Below are 14753 nucleotides of genomic sequence, written 5' to 3'. Positions count from 1 at the left end.
CGCGCGCCGGCTTTGTTCAGGCAACCCGGGCCGCGGCCCCTTGCCCGCCCGCCTGGCCCCGCGCCGGGCAGGTCTCCGGGAACCTGTCCCGAGAGCTCGCGCTGCCTCACCGCTGCCGCCTCCCGGGCCGGCTTCGAGCACGCGGGGAATCTCCAGCCCCCAAGGAAGCTCTTTATCCCCGGACCCCGAGTCCCGACAACCTCGATGGATGCCTGCGGCCGCGTTTCTCTACCACCCCATACCCTCCTCTCTTCTGCGTTTGTTTGTTTGCACGCTCTACAGGGATACCTCCCACTCTTCCGCGTGACCAGTACCCGAGGCGTGCAGGGTCGCCTGTTTCCCTCTCCCCTGGCCATTGCTTTTTCCTGGATCCCAGCCACAGAAAATAGAGCTTTAACCTGTCCCCCTAGCATCCTTTACACTCCCCTCTTAGGTTTTAGGAGTGGGTAGTTGGGGCGACAAGTCTCGTGGCTGTAACACACTTAACGCGGCTGCTGGCTGGTCGGGATCCCTTGGTGACAGCCAGGGGTCTTGGGGATGGAGCTCCTGGCTTTCCCGAGGTGCCCCTCCTCCCTGCGTGCTCCCCTGAAGAGCACGGGCTTTTATCTTTCTAGACAATCACCATATAGGGTCTGGTCGTGTGCCCTGGGTTGATTAGGTCCGCTGGGGAGTTAATGATTTGTAAATGCCAACTCCGCGTCACTTTTAGTGCTGGTCATTATTTCCCTTACTTATCTTCAATTGCAGACGAATTGAGGGGGATGGGCAGAAAGATGGGGTGGCTGGAAGGGAGTATGGTGGCAGCAAACAAGCCTCAGGTCCTCTGAAAACAGACCTTAATGCTTTGGGGGACTGCTTTTTTGAAGGCTTGGTTGTGATTCACCTCTGTTTAATCTGTGGTTAGAAAGCTAGTAAAAATTAGGAGATTGAAACCCACCCCATATGCTCTTTTACTGTTGTGGAGAAAATTAGCATTTAAAGATTTATTTTTTTGTCCCAACTTTCTTTTCCTGCCTCCCATGATTTTTCATCATCACACTGGCACCTGAATCCTGAGAACTTAATTCACCCTTATTTCCACAAGCTTATATCTAGAATGTTAATCCTTTTTAGGATGTTTAAGCAAAACTGAGATATCACAGAGGCTAACAGGCAGGTTAGACTTGCTAGTATTTCTGATATGCACAGGGTAGTGAGAGGCCTGGCTTGTCAACCTGCCTTAACACGTTTGAGCTTGTGCAACGTCTTTCTTAGGCTCATCCTGGAAGTTGATTCTGAGTTTGTCAGCTAGGTAGTACTAGATGAGAGGACTGAGTGACTTCATAAAAATCTTCATTTCTTATTTTAGTTTCAGTCAACAAATAAAACATCTCAGCTTGAAACTTTTCATCTTGAGTATTTTTTTTACGTTGCTGATGTTTGATTTCTTCAAGAATTTAAAAGCCATCTTTGAGATAGCAGTGTAGATGGTGTCCTTGACTGCTTCTGATGGGCCTTTGTCTCTGAGAACTCATAGCTAACATTGGCTGAAGCAGGGAAGAACCATATTTGGCTGAAACCAGGAGATAGAGAAAGTTTTGGTGGTATTTTCTGAGTATAAATACAATATTATCCTACTCTTCTGTGGCTCAGTATTTGATAATTACAGAAATGCTGTGGATAAATTCATTTTCCTGAAACATATTAGCTACATAAATCATAAAAAAGAATCTTGTCATAGTTAATGTATATAGTACATGGGCTTTTCAAGGGGCACAGTGGTGAAGAATCCACCTGCCAAGCAGGAAACATGGGTTTGATCCCTGGGTCTAGAAGGTTCCCTGGAGAAGGAAATGGCCACCCACTCCAGTATTATTGCCTGGGAAATCCCATGGACATAAGAGATTGACAGGCTACAGTCCATGTGGTCACAAAGAGTCTGACACAACTTAGCTTCTAAACAACAATAATTTGGAACACAGTTTTTCAGTCAAGTCACATGTAGCCGTTAATTAATTCTCAAAGTATTTTGTCCACGTGCTTGACTGTCCAAAAAAGTTAATCTAATATTTTTGGTTTTGATTTTCGTCCACTAGTAGTTTTAAAATATGGAGTAGAGAAATATTGATAATTATCAGAAGTATAGGAACAAAGTTTTGGTTATTATCTATTCATTATTTGGTATAGTTTCCTGGATATTATTTCTGTTCCAACGTATAAGCAGAGAAAGTAAAGTAAAAGCTGCACTTCAGGAGTTAAATACAAATATTTTCCCCGGTTCTTGGAAGCTTGCTTGTAAGGCTGCCATAAGTGGATGAAGGTGAGGGAATAGGGCAATGTGAGATACACATATAAAGGTAATGACTCATAACTTTCGCAGGCTGTAAGATAGAAGGAAAGAATTATTGGTTTTTAAAAATCATTCATATGCAGGCACTGGTGTAGGCACTGGGAATCATTTCTGAACAAAACAGATGAAAATTCCCGCTTTAGTGGAGCTTATTTTCTGGTACATGACCATAAACACTGAACATCAGTACCTTTTATAGTATGGTAGGAGGTTGTCAGTGGACCAAAGTCCCTGATAAAGATGTTTTAGATAGGAAGTGAAGTAATTTTAGGTAATCCTCGGGGAGGTGTTTAGATAATCTGCAGCAGTGATACCTTCGTGTAGCTTTTATACAAATGGCTCAGAGTAAATTTGCACTTCATATATGAATCTGACTGGGACAAAGCCTTGGTTGTGCTCCATATTGGCCTGTGTATGTCTTCAAATTTAGCTGAACTCCCAGATGGTGCATACAAAATCTTTACAGGAACCTAATTTAACTTTGTAGACTCAAATCTTTAAACACATCCTTAGCACCTGCTGTGTGCTAGGCATTGTGCAAGATGTGAGACTCCAGAAATGGTAGACAGTGTATAAATAGTCATCTGTAAGAGATGCTATGCAAGCCCAGGGATCCAGAGAATACAGAGCATTTTGTCCTGTCCTTTCATGGAAGAAATGATGAATGGAAGGTATAACAGGAGTTCTCTAAAAGGGGAAATGGGAGCTTTCAGTCAGAGGAAGCATCGGGAGGCATGAAGTTGCCCGTGAATTCTCCATTTTGTTCAGGTTTGTTCAAGAGGCTGTAGAATTGGGGACTTGGATAGGATCTTTCAGTAACACAGCCTACTCCCCACATCTTGCTCAAGTGGCAAAATCCCAACTTCAGGTTACTCACCTAATTATTAGCCTGGGTAGAATCGGAACACAGTTTTCTTGATTTAGGGCTTTTCCTATCCTGATGTTTAATGAGTATAAAATTCAGGGAGATGTAGGATCAGAGTGAGTTCTTAACAGTATCATTCAACAAATATTAATATATAGTGTGTTCTCTTTGTTTCTAGCATTTTTAGATTGCAGATCTCTTTCGACATGTAATTCCACAGAAACATTTGACTAGGAAAAATGAAGTGAAAGTCACTCAGTTGTATCTGACTCTTTGTGACCCCTGACTGTAACCCACCAGACTCCTCTGTCCATGGAGTTCTTCAGGCAAGAATACTGGAGTGGGTTGCCATTTCCTTCTCTAGGGGATCTTTCAGACCCAGGGATTGAACTCAGGTCTCCTGCATAGCAGGCAGTTTCTTTACAGATTGAGCCACCAGGAAAGCCCCCCAAGGTGTAATTTCCTAATGTAAGACTACTCAGTTGGAACAGAGTTTAAATATCGTTAACTTTAAAATGGAAATTCATAGGGAAGGTGGTTTAGGAATGTGAATGAATATAAGCCAAACCTGTTTCTGTATAGGAAGAAACAAAGAGGTTGGGCAAGGAAGGAAGAAAGAAAAGAAATATTTATTAAGCATTATGGTGGACAACTGCCATTTGTGTTTTCAAAAAAATAGCAGTTTAGGAAAGGGGACCCAGGTTTTCAGCTGTGTTAATATCTGTCCCTCCGTCTGTCTCTTCTGCTTCTCTCTTCTTTCTTTCAAAGACCCCTCCATCCCACCCATCCCAGCATCTTTGTTTTCATTCAGACGGTTTAACTGATTTTAGTACCTGAACATCGTCACCTATAAAAGAAACTCATAGTAAAATAACCTAAGTGCTATGTACCAGGCACTAAATGCTTTAAATAAGTAGTTTAATAACAAATAGGAACTCCATTTTTACAGATGAAGAAACTGACAAAGAGAAGTTAAATAATTTGCTCAAAATTCTGTGGCCAGTCCGTGGGATAGCTGGATTTTAAATCCTGGCAGTCTCAATCCAGAGAACCTGCCTCATATTACCTTTATCTATAATTGATAAAATTATATAAAAAGGTAGTGTTCAAACGGGCCTTGTTTTTCAGAGAAGTCTTCCATTACCAGGTATTAATATCTCGTACTGTTAGGACTGTTTTCTAAGGTTCATCAAGAATGTAATGGTGGAAGAGAAAATCAGATCAGATCAGTCGCTCAGCCGTGTCCAACTCTTTGCGACCCCATGAATCGCAGCACGCCAGGCCTCCCTGTCCATCACCAACTCCCGGAGTTCACTCAGACTCACGTCCATCGAGTCAGTGATGCCATCCAGCCATCTCATCCTCTGTCGTCCCCTTCTCCTCCTGCCCCCAATCCCTCCCAGCATCAGAGTCTTTTCCAGTGAGTCAACTCTTTGCATGAGGTGGCCAAAGTACTGGAGTTTCAGCTTTAGCATCATTCCTTCCAAAGAAATCCCAGGGCTGAGCTCCTTCAGAATGGACTGGTTGGATCTCCTTGCAGTCCAAGGGACTCTCAAGAGTCTTCTCCAACACCACAGTTCAAAAGCATCAATTCTTCGGTGCTCAGCCTTCTTCACAGCCCAACTCTCACATCCATGCATGACCACAGGAAAAACCATAGCCTTGACTAGACGAACCTTTGTTGGCAAAGTAATGTCTCTGCTTTTGAATATGCTATCTAGGTTGGTCATAACTTTCCTTCCAAGGAGTAAGCATCTTTTAATTTCATGGCTGCAGTCACCATCTGTAGAAACCTTTAAATTTAAATAATACTTTAACATTATTTTTAACTTTTAGTGAATGAATAATACACATTTTGGTGAAATCACAAAATACTGATAAGAAAAGGAAGAAAATAAAAATCTCTCATAATTGCACCTTCAGAGATAGCTATTGTATTTTGTGATGTTACTTCCTAATCTTTTCCATCATGTTTTGTTTGTATATATTTAAAAATATACAAATGGATCTCTACTGTGCATAGATCAGGTTTTTCACTTGTGAATTTTTTATGTCAGTATACTACTGCAGCATCACTTTGAGTGTCTATTGACCAAGTATTATCTTAACAGTTTTGTTGTTTGTTAACCCGATTAATATGGTATGTTTGTTTTGCAGAGGGAATTGAAGTCAGTTTGGTCATGTTTTCAGAACTGTAGTTTTGGGAATTGTGACTACTTGGCTGGCCTTGGTTTACTTTTACCATCTGATACAGAGTTGCATTTGTTTTACATTACTGAGTGCAAAATAATCACTGTTTGATTACTTTTACCATTAATGATTTTTTTTCTTGATGTAAAGAGTTCTTGTACCTTTAGAGTTTTGGATATATGAAAACACATGTAATACTTCTCTTTAGTTGTATATTTGATTAGGAGATATTGAAGTGGGGCTTTCCTGATGGCTCTATGTGTAAAGAATCTGCCTGCAATTCAGGAGCCACAAGAGACTCTGGTTTAATCCCCGGGTTGGGAAGATCCCCTGGAGAAGGAAATGGCAAACCCCTGCAGAATTCTTGCCTGAAAAATCCCATGGACAGAGGAGCCTGACAGGCTATAATCCAAAGGGTTATAATTAATATTTATTTTTTAGGAGCTGTTTTGGGACTATATACCTATCCCCTTCCTCATTCCATTTTCACCTATGAGTTCTGATGTCTGTTGAAATTTCTTTTCTGTATTATTATTATGATGCTTGACAATGTTCTCATCCTATCACTGCTTTTATATTTATTATGTGACATTTTTACTGTAAGGGAGCCTTTATCCATTCCATTAATTAATTTTTTAATATCAGCATGGGCTCATGGGTTTCTGTTTTATTTAATGAGTTAATTTTGACCATCATAGCTTATTTTGGTGCTCACATTGTCTCAGTTTTGGCTAGTGGAAGTCCTCTTGAGGCTGTCTTCTGGGTCCCTTTGATTCGTTCCTGTCTTTCTCTGAGCACTCCATTCCTTTCAGCACCATCAGACATTCCCGGTTTATCGTATACTTTCCATGCCTCAACCCTGGGGCGGACCACTTCCCTGAGGGCCTTGGTTCTAGCCAGCAGTGGATAGTATTTGGGAACCAGAATTTAGGTGATAGGTGTCCTCATTACTGCAGATGTTTTGCTGCTCCCGGCCATCTCATTGGCCAATGCTAGAAAAATCCATACCCACACGAATTTAAATCCAAATACTTTTTCTATGTCTGTTCATCTGTATTGAATGAATTCACACTAATACTTGTAGTTCTGAGCACAAGGTTCCTCAGAGTCTCATCTCTTTACATATTTTTCACTTCCTTCTTTGTCAGTGAGAAACCTGGCTCTTATACTCAGTATACTTAGTTGTTCAGACCTCTCTGTCTGAAGCAATTCTCCTAACTCTGCCTGACCACCTCTCTTGTGGCTTGGCCTCCAGCTGTCATCCAGCCACCATTACTCCTCTCCTGAGCACGTGTGGACCCCCACTTCGGCTGTAATAAGGATGAAAGCAGTCTGATACTCCATTGTGTGCGGTATGAGTGTGATAGTAATCTAATTTATTTCCCCATGGATCCTGTGTTTAAGACTGATACCTCAGACATGTTGGGAGGATAGTTTATCCTGAATGTAAAAGTTCTAGCTCAATAAATTGTAGTTCCATGTAGCAGTGATATCTAGTTTGTTGTCAACATCTCAACAGTGTGATGGTTGCTTGTAGCTGTTCTTGTTTTTTATAAACATAGTCATCATTTCTGATGACCAAATCAGAGCCAATTTCTATAGGTTTATTATCATATGTATTAGTGCTACTTTGATTTTCTGAAATTAGAACTTAAAAGCAGGAGTTTGAAGGTAAATAAACATATTTGGGTAATAGTCTAAGAACCTCATAGCCAGGTGGCCTTATTCTTATTATTTGCAGTGGAAAGACTGGGTCTTATTTTATTGCTACTATTGTTTTTATCTTTTTGCCTAAGTTCTCCTGTTCTCAAACTGAAATTTGATGAGAACAGTTTAGTAGTTGTAGTATTGGGTATTGATTTTTGTGAGTTTCTTTGTGGGGATAGTTAATGGTTTAACTTAAATACTTTTTATTATTCAGTATAAACATAGAATAAAGTGGAAGCAGTAGGAATCAAAGTCTTTTATGACAACTTTTCTGGAGTCTTGATGCCCAGGTGGGCAGCAGCATGATCCCCTCTTTAGAGAATCTGTTTGCTGGTGGCCTGTATCATTAGATTTAACTACTAAAGTAGCTCTTTGTTTAAAAACTCCCCATTGGTTATAGGTTTTACTCACATATGCCTGGCTCCATTCTCCCTAGCCCTTCCTCAAACCCTACCAAATGTTCAGCTGGTTCTCTTAGTTTCAACTCTTAGAAATTGCACTTTTGAGCCAGTGAACAACAAACCATTTTGTCAAAACTGAAGTCTCTCAACTGGAGCACGGCATTGTTTGGAGTACTGATGCTTGTGTCTCCACCCTATTTGTTAAGGACTCCCAAAGGAGTCTTTATCTGTCAGACTGTTCAACCTTTAAATTAATCCTTTCTTAAACTTTTCAAGCTTTTAATTTAAGAAATGGCAATTTATCAAGAACTGCAATTTAAAAAAATTTTTTTTTTTTTTTTTCAGATTATAGTGAGAGCCAAACTACCAAAAAATACAATTCTAAGTGGCTAGACATTGGGAAGGTGTTCCTCAGTTGAACTGTACTAATTTTAGCTTTTGCTGAAGTGGGAGCATCTTTGTAAGGTGTTGGGACTGTATTGTCAGATGACGACTAGGTTCTAGAGATACCTTTACCCTTTTTTGTCATTGAATATTTAAAAGAAAGTATCACTGTCATTTCATTTAGCACCATTGGGACGAAAGGTTACTCTTGACCCTCTGGTGACAGAAGGTCATCTCCTGGGCTGAGGAGATCAATATCTATATATAACTCTTGAGAAGTCTACTTTAGACAAAGCTGGAGCTTTGGCATCACTTAGGAGATGGGAATACAAGACCACCTGACCTGCCTCTTGAGAAACCTATATGCAGGTCAGGAAGCAACAGTTAGAACTGGACATGGAACAACAGACTGGTTCCAAATAGGAAAAAGAGTACGTCAAGGCTGTATATTGTCACTATGCTTATTTAACTTATATGCAGAGTACATAATGAGAAATGCTGGGCTGGAAGAAGCACAAGCTGGAATCAAGATTGCCAGGAGAAATATCAATAACCTCAGATATGCAGATGACACCACCCTTATGGCAGAAAGTGAAGAGGAGCTAAAAAGCCTCTTGATGAAAGTGAAAGTGGAGAGTGAAAAAGTTGGCTTAAAGCTCCACATTCAGAAAATGAAGATCATGGCATCTGGTCCTATCACTTCATGGGAAATAGATGGGGAAACAGTGTCAGACTTTATTTTTGGGGGCTCCAGAATCACTGCAGATGGTGGCTGCAGCCATGAAATTAAAAGACTCTTACTCCTTGGAAGAAAAGTTATGACCAACCTAGATAGCATATTAAAAAGTGGAGACGTTACTTTGCCAACAAAGGTCCGTCTAGTCAAGGCCATGGTTTTTCCAGTGGTCATGTATGGATGTGAGAGTTGGACTGTGAAGAAAGCTGAGTGCCGAAGAATTGATGCTTTTGAACTGTGGTGTTAGAGAAGCCTCTTGAGAGTCCCTTGGACTGCAAAGAGATCCAACCAGTCCATTCTGAAGGAGATCAGCCCTGGGATTTCTTTGGAAGGAATGATGCTAAAGCTGAAACTCCAGTACTTTGGCCACCTCATGCAAAGAGTTGACTCATTGGAAAAGACTCTGATGCTGGGAGGGATTGGGGGCAGGAGAGAAGGGGACAACAGAGGATGAGATGGCTGGATGGCATCACTGACTCGATGGATGTGAGTATGAGTGAACTTCGGGAGTTGGTGATGGACAGGGAGGCCTGGCGTGCTGCGATTCATGGGGTGGCAAAGAGACACGACTAAGTGATTTAACTGAACTGAACTGACTGAGGAGTGATTTTAAAAAGCACCTTCAAGTTTGAGAAGTTTTAGACAATAGTAAGTGGAGTTTGTCTGTATATTGAGTTAAATGATTCAAAATAAAGAAGAAAATTCTTTGGTGTTCAGCATAACACTACCTCTGTCCTTGAGAGACTCTGCGAGGCCCTGACAAAGATTCTTTACTTGACCACACTTTGGTCAGGTCTTGAACCTTCTCCTAGGCCTATCTGCGCACTTCCTTATAAAAAGTCTAGCTTTAGTAAGAACCCTGCTGGTCGGTTTAACTAGAATCCCCTGCCACCCTCAGGATCTGATCTGCTTCCTCATCCACCACCATCCCTCAGGTGATGTCTTATCACCTCGGCCTGTGTTCAACAAGAATCCTGTTCAGTTCAGTTCAGTTGCTTAGTCATGTCCGACTCTTTGCGACCCCATGGACTATTAAGAATCCTGTTAAGTCAGTTTAACCAGGACTGCCCCCCGACCCAGCCCCGTTCCCCTGATAGATTGTCTTGGTAATTTTTTCATTCACCCCTGCACCTTGCTCCTTGGTTATAAGTTCCCACTTGCCTTACCAATGCTGTATTTGGAGTGGAACTCAATCTGTCTATCCTACTGTAAAATCCCACTGCAGTAGCCCCTATAGCTGCCTGATTGTTCCTGAATAAAGTCTGCCTTAACCATTTTTAACAAATGTCAGTGAGTATTATTTTTTCTTTAACAGTCCTCAAGGTTAAATTCTCTGGTTGTCTTTACACACATATAATTATTTATAATTATTATTTAAGGTTTTATCCTCTTTCCTAGACTGTAAGTTTCATGAGGTTTGTTCACTGTTTTATTTCCCAGCATGTTAGTACATGTTTGGCATGTACTTGCTTGGCAAGTATGTCCTCAGTAGATAGATATTTTTGATTAACTGAAGGTTGTCATAGAACAGTGGCTTGTGAGTGAGGAGACCTGGGTTTTAAGAGTCTTTGGTCTGTCACTGGCCATGTGACTTTGGACACATCAGTTAATTTTTTCTGTTTTCTCTGTTTACTGGGGCTAAAGAAATGCCTGTGCCATTGGGTAAATGTGAGAATTAAATGAGAGAATGTATATGGAGGTTTTCAACAACCAGAGAATCCTGTACATGAAATTCCCAAGCCAGTATGTAAACTCTTTCTGAATTCAGATTTTTTTTTTTAGCTATCTTGGCATGGTATTGCTGAATATTACAATACGTATTTATTGGCATCGCCTATGTATAATAAGCAGAGTGTTATTAGCTGCTAGTGGCAGGAGAAGAAAGGTAGCAGTTCAGAAATAAAATGTGGTCTGTGTTTTCAGGAATCTTAAAATTGGAGACTGGAATGTTAATATGGATGTGCTCTTCAGTAATTTTTTTTAATTCATTGGTTTCAAGTCCAGTGGTTAATGAAGGTTAAAGATTATTGAGATTATTATTAATGTCCCATTGAGTGTACAAACATCTTTGTATGAAATAGAGAAGCATTTATAAAAGTTGTAAGATGGGACTTCCTGGCCGTCCAGTGGTTAAGACTCAGCACTTCCAGTGAAGGGAGTGAGGGTTCTGTCCCTGTTTGGGGAACTAAGATCCTGCATGCTGCATGGTGGCTAAGAAAAAAAATTTTTTTTTTCGATGGGTCTGGTATGTATGTGCTGCAGAAGTTTTGCAGATACTTGCTTCTCTATTTTTAAGCAGAGGCTGTTTCTATGAGGATGGGTTTGAGGGACCATTTTGCTTAGTTTAGGCACTGCTGCTTCTATTGCTCCATTCTAGCATCACATTTTTTGTTTTTGTTTTGGCTGTACTGCAAGGATTGAGCCCAGGCCACGGCAAGGAAAGCGAGCCTAACCACTGGACCTCCAGGGAATTCCATGGCATGGTGGGGAGGATGGGTGTGTGTGTGTCTGTGTGTTCTTTTCTGGTTTTTTGGCTTTGCAACGTGTGGGATCTTAGTTCCCCACCAGGGATTGAACCCACACCTCGCTGCCTTTGAAGCACGTTATCTTAACCACTGGACTACCAGGGAAGTCCCACGTTGTGTTTTTTTAATACTGAAATGAGGTGGCTGGAATCCTTTGACCCAGTTTTTTCTGCAGTTCACTTGGGTATCTCAAGTAGAGATTGGAATGGGCTGGAAGGGGTTGGCAAATCCCAAGATGTAGAGGGCCCTCGTGATAATGATGTTTGCTTACCAGTTCAGCCTCCTCTGCTCCTTCCTTCCTTGTCTACCCCTCCACTCGCTTCCCACTCCATTCCCTCCCCGTGTCCCTACCCCCCAACCCGTTTACCCCTTTATTCCCACTTCTTTCAACAGACATTTCTCCCAAGCCAGCCTACCTTTGTAAAATGTCGTTCCTGTTGTTCTGGCTAGACTGCCCTTCTCCATCCCATCCCCGTTTCTTTAGTTCAGGCATTCGTGCATGCTCATGCATGTCCAACTCTTTGCGACTCCATGGACTGTACTTACTAGGCAAAAATACTAGAGTGGCCTACCATTTCCACCTCCAGGGGATCTTACCCACCCAGGGATTGAGCTGTGTCTCCTGTCTGCTGCATTGGCAGGCTGATTCTTTCTGGAGCCAACTACTTTTCTCTGACTTATGCTTCCTTCCCAATCTGTTAGATATCATGTCAGTGTCCTCCTCCACAGTCCTTATTATAGCTCCTATCAAAAAGATGTTATACTTGTCGGTTTTCAGGCCTTTCTCCTCATCAGAGTATGTGACCTCTTTAAGGATGCAGCAGTTTCAAAAGTCATTTTTAAATCTCTTATCATTTAGCATAGTACTACATATTTGATACTTGGTCACGATTTTTTACATTTGTTATCAATGTAACATGTGGAATCTAAAAAATGATACAAGTAAACTTATGTACAAAACAGACTCACAGACTTAGAAAACAAACTTACGGTTACCTAAGGGGATGGGATGGGGGAGGTGGAGGGAAAGATAAATTAGAAGTAAAAAAATTTTTCAAGTATTGTCATAGTGGTAGGTGGAAGTATGAGTGATTTCTCCTTTATTCTGCTCTAATTTTCCCCTCCCAGAGACTTTTACTCATTGGAAAAGACCCTGCTGCTGGGAAAGATTGAGGGCAGGAGGAGAAGGGGGCGACAGAGGATGAGATGGTTGGATGGCATCACTGACTTGATGGACGTGGGTTTGGGTGGACTCCAGGAATTGATGATGGACAGGGAGGCCTGGCGTGCTGCGGTTCATGGGGTTGCAAAGAGTCGGACATGACTGAGCGACTGAACTGAACAGAGACTTTTGGAGAAATGGAAATAGGTGACTATCATATACAGAAAAATCTGAAACACTCATTTATTGAATCTTTATTTTATAATTTTGTATAGAGACGTGGTTGTCTTATCCTTTCAAAGACTTAACGTATGCCAGGCACATTCTCTGCCTGCCACTGTAGACTGTGTTCCAACAGCAGTGAGTGCGAGTGCTCACATCCCTGCATCCCCTACCACCATCACACCACTGAGAATCCTAATCATAAGAACTTCTTGGCCTTCATATATGTATATATCCAGTAGTCACGTACATATGTGAGTTGGGCCATAAAGAAGGCTGAGCGCAGAATTGATGCTTTTGAATTGTGGTGCTAGGGAAGACTCTTGAGAGTCCTTGGGACAGCAAGGGAATCAAACCAGTCAATCCTAAAGGAAATGAACCCTGAACATTCATTGGAAGGACTGATGCTGAAGCTGAAGCTCCAATACTTTGGCCATCTGATGTGAAGAACCGACTCATTGGAAAAGACCCTGATGCTGGGAAAGGTTGAAGGCAGGAGGAGAAGATGACAAAAGAGGATGAGATGGTTGGATGGCACTACTGACTCAATGGACATGAGTTTGAGCAAGCTCTGGGAGTTGGTGATGGACAGGGAAGTCTGGCATGCTGCAGTCCATGGGGTCACAAAGTGTTGGACACGACTGAGCAACTGAACTCAACTGAATAATTAGTGATGTTGGGTATCTTTTCATGTGCTTAATCAGCCATCTGTATGTATTCTTTGGGTAACTGTCTTTAGGTCTTTGCCCATTTTTGACTGGGTTATTTTTTTTGTTATTGATTTGCTTGTCTTCTTTATTTCTAATGGCATACTTAGGCTGCTTGCTTTTATTGTCATCAACCTTTTTACTCTTCATCTTAAAAGGTGAAATTAACATCTTTTATGTTGAAATTTAGAATGCAGTTTTTTAACAAGTGAAATTTAAAAATTAATAGTCATGTGAAAAGTAACAGTAGAATGTAATTATTCCCATATGGCTCAGTGGTAAAGAACCCGCCTGCCAACACAGGAGATGCAGGTTCAATCCCTGGGTCAAGAAGATCCTCTGGAGGAGGAAATGGCAACCCATTCTAGTGTGCTTGCCAGGAGAATTCTATAGACCAAGGATCCTGGAGGGTTACAGTCCTGGGGTGGTAAGGAGTCGTTCATGCCTGAGCATGTTGCATACAGGAAAATACTACTTTTCTCCAAGATAAGCACGAATTATCCATAGAGGTGGATTTAATTACAGAATGAGATATTTAACTCCAATTGAATTACCTGTTTCTTAGTTATCTTTATGATATTTTAATGCAGATAGGCAACTGATAATTTAATGCAAGTAATCAACATGTTCGGGAAACAGGTGACATACTGTAAAAATGACCTATAGATTCTGGAGGTAGATGTAAAACTGCTTTTCACTTATTACTCTCAATGCATTTATTGCCTTTCTTATGAAATCTGATAGAGAGCTCTGCCAGGGTTTTTCTCTCTGGATTATTTCAAAGTGGAGAGTCTTTTCCCCAAACTATGAAGAAGTAGTTGTGTCTAATTGCTAGTGACTGAAGAATATGCCTTTCTGATATGCTTATTGTTTTTGAGTACTTACTAGTCAAACTGTGGTAAGCAAAAGTAAGTTATATGTTATGAAAATTCAGAACACCTTCATTTTATCAATAAATACTTTGCATAATTTTATGTGTGAGAAACCATGCTAGTTTTGATTAATTTGTTCTTTTTTTTTCATGGCAGTTCTGATATTCACATTTCACTTAGTTCATAAGAAACTGGGAAGAAAGGAAGAGAATCTTGCATTCGTTTTATGTGTTTTTTCTCTTTGATGGTTTTCACTCATTTGTGTTACTCTTTCTCAGTTTTGGGCTTCCCTGGTGGCTCAGTGGTGAAGAATCTGACTGAAGTTCAGGAAACACAGGTTCAATCCCTGGGTTGGAAAGATTGCCTGGAGGAGGGCATGGCAACCCCTTCCAGTATTCTTCCCTGCAGAATCCCATGGACAGAGGAGTCTGGCAGGCTGCCATCCATAGGGTTGCAAAGAGTCATACACAACTGAAAAGACTTAGCATGCATGCATGCTCTTAGCTTTAAATGGCCATAGTTGAAGCCCTTTCCAGGTACTGGGGAGTATAGCTGAATCTCAGATAATATGAAATGTAACTTTTGTAGTTGACAATATTAGGATTAAAGGGGCTTTTTTTTTTTTAATTGTACCTTTCTTGTACAATACAGTT

At 41.1% G+C, this 14753-nt stretch overlaps 1 protein-coding gene across 3 annotated transcripts in view; it reads left to right on the top strand.

The window, feature by feature from the left end:
* Nucleotides 1-14753, top strand: part of MOB1B (MOB kinase activator 1B) — a 93336-nt gene that overhangs the window by 35505 nt on the left and 43078 nt on the right. The window lies entirely within an intron of this gene.

This window comes from Bos grunniens, chromosome 6 (genome assembly GCF_055505025.1).
Source record: "Bos grunniens cultivar Pamir isolate PY7600 chromosome 6, Bosgru_T2T1.0, whole genome shotgun sequence".
NCBI classification, from domain to species: domain Eukaryota; kingdom Metazoa; phylum Chordata; class Mammalia; order Artiodactyla; family Bovidae; genus Bos; species Bos grunniens.
Note: the sequence above shows the minus strand (reverse complement) of the source record. Positions and strands in the feature narration are given on the sequence as shown.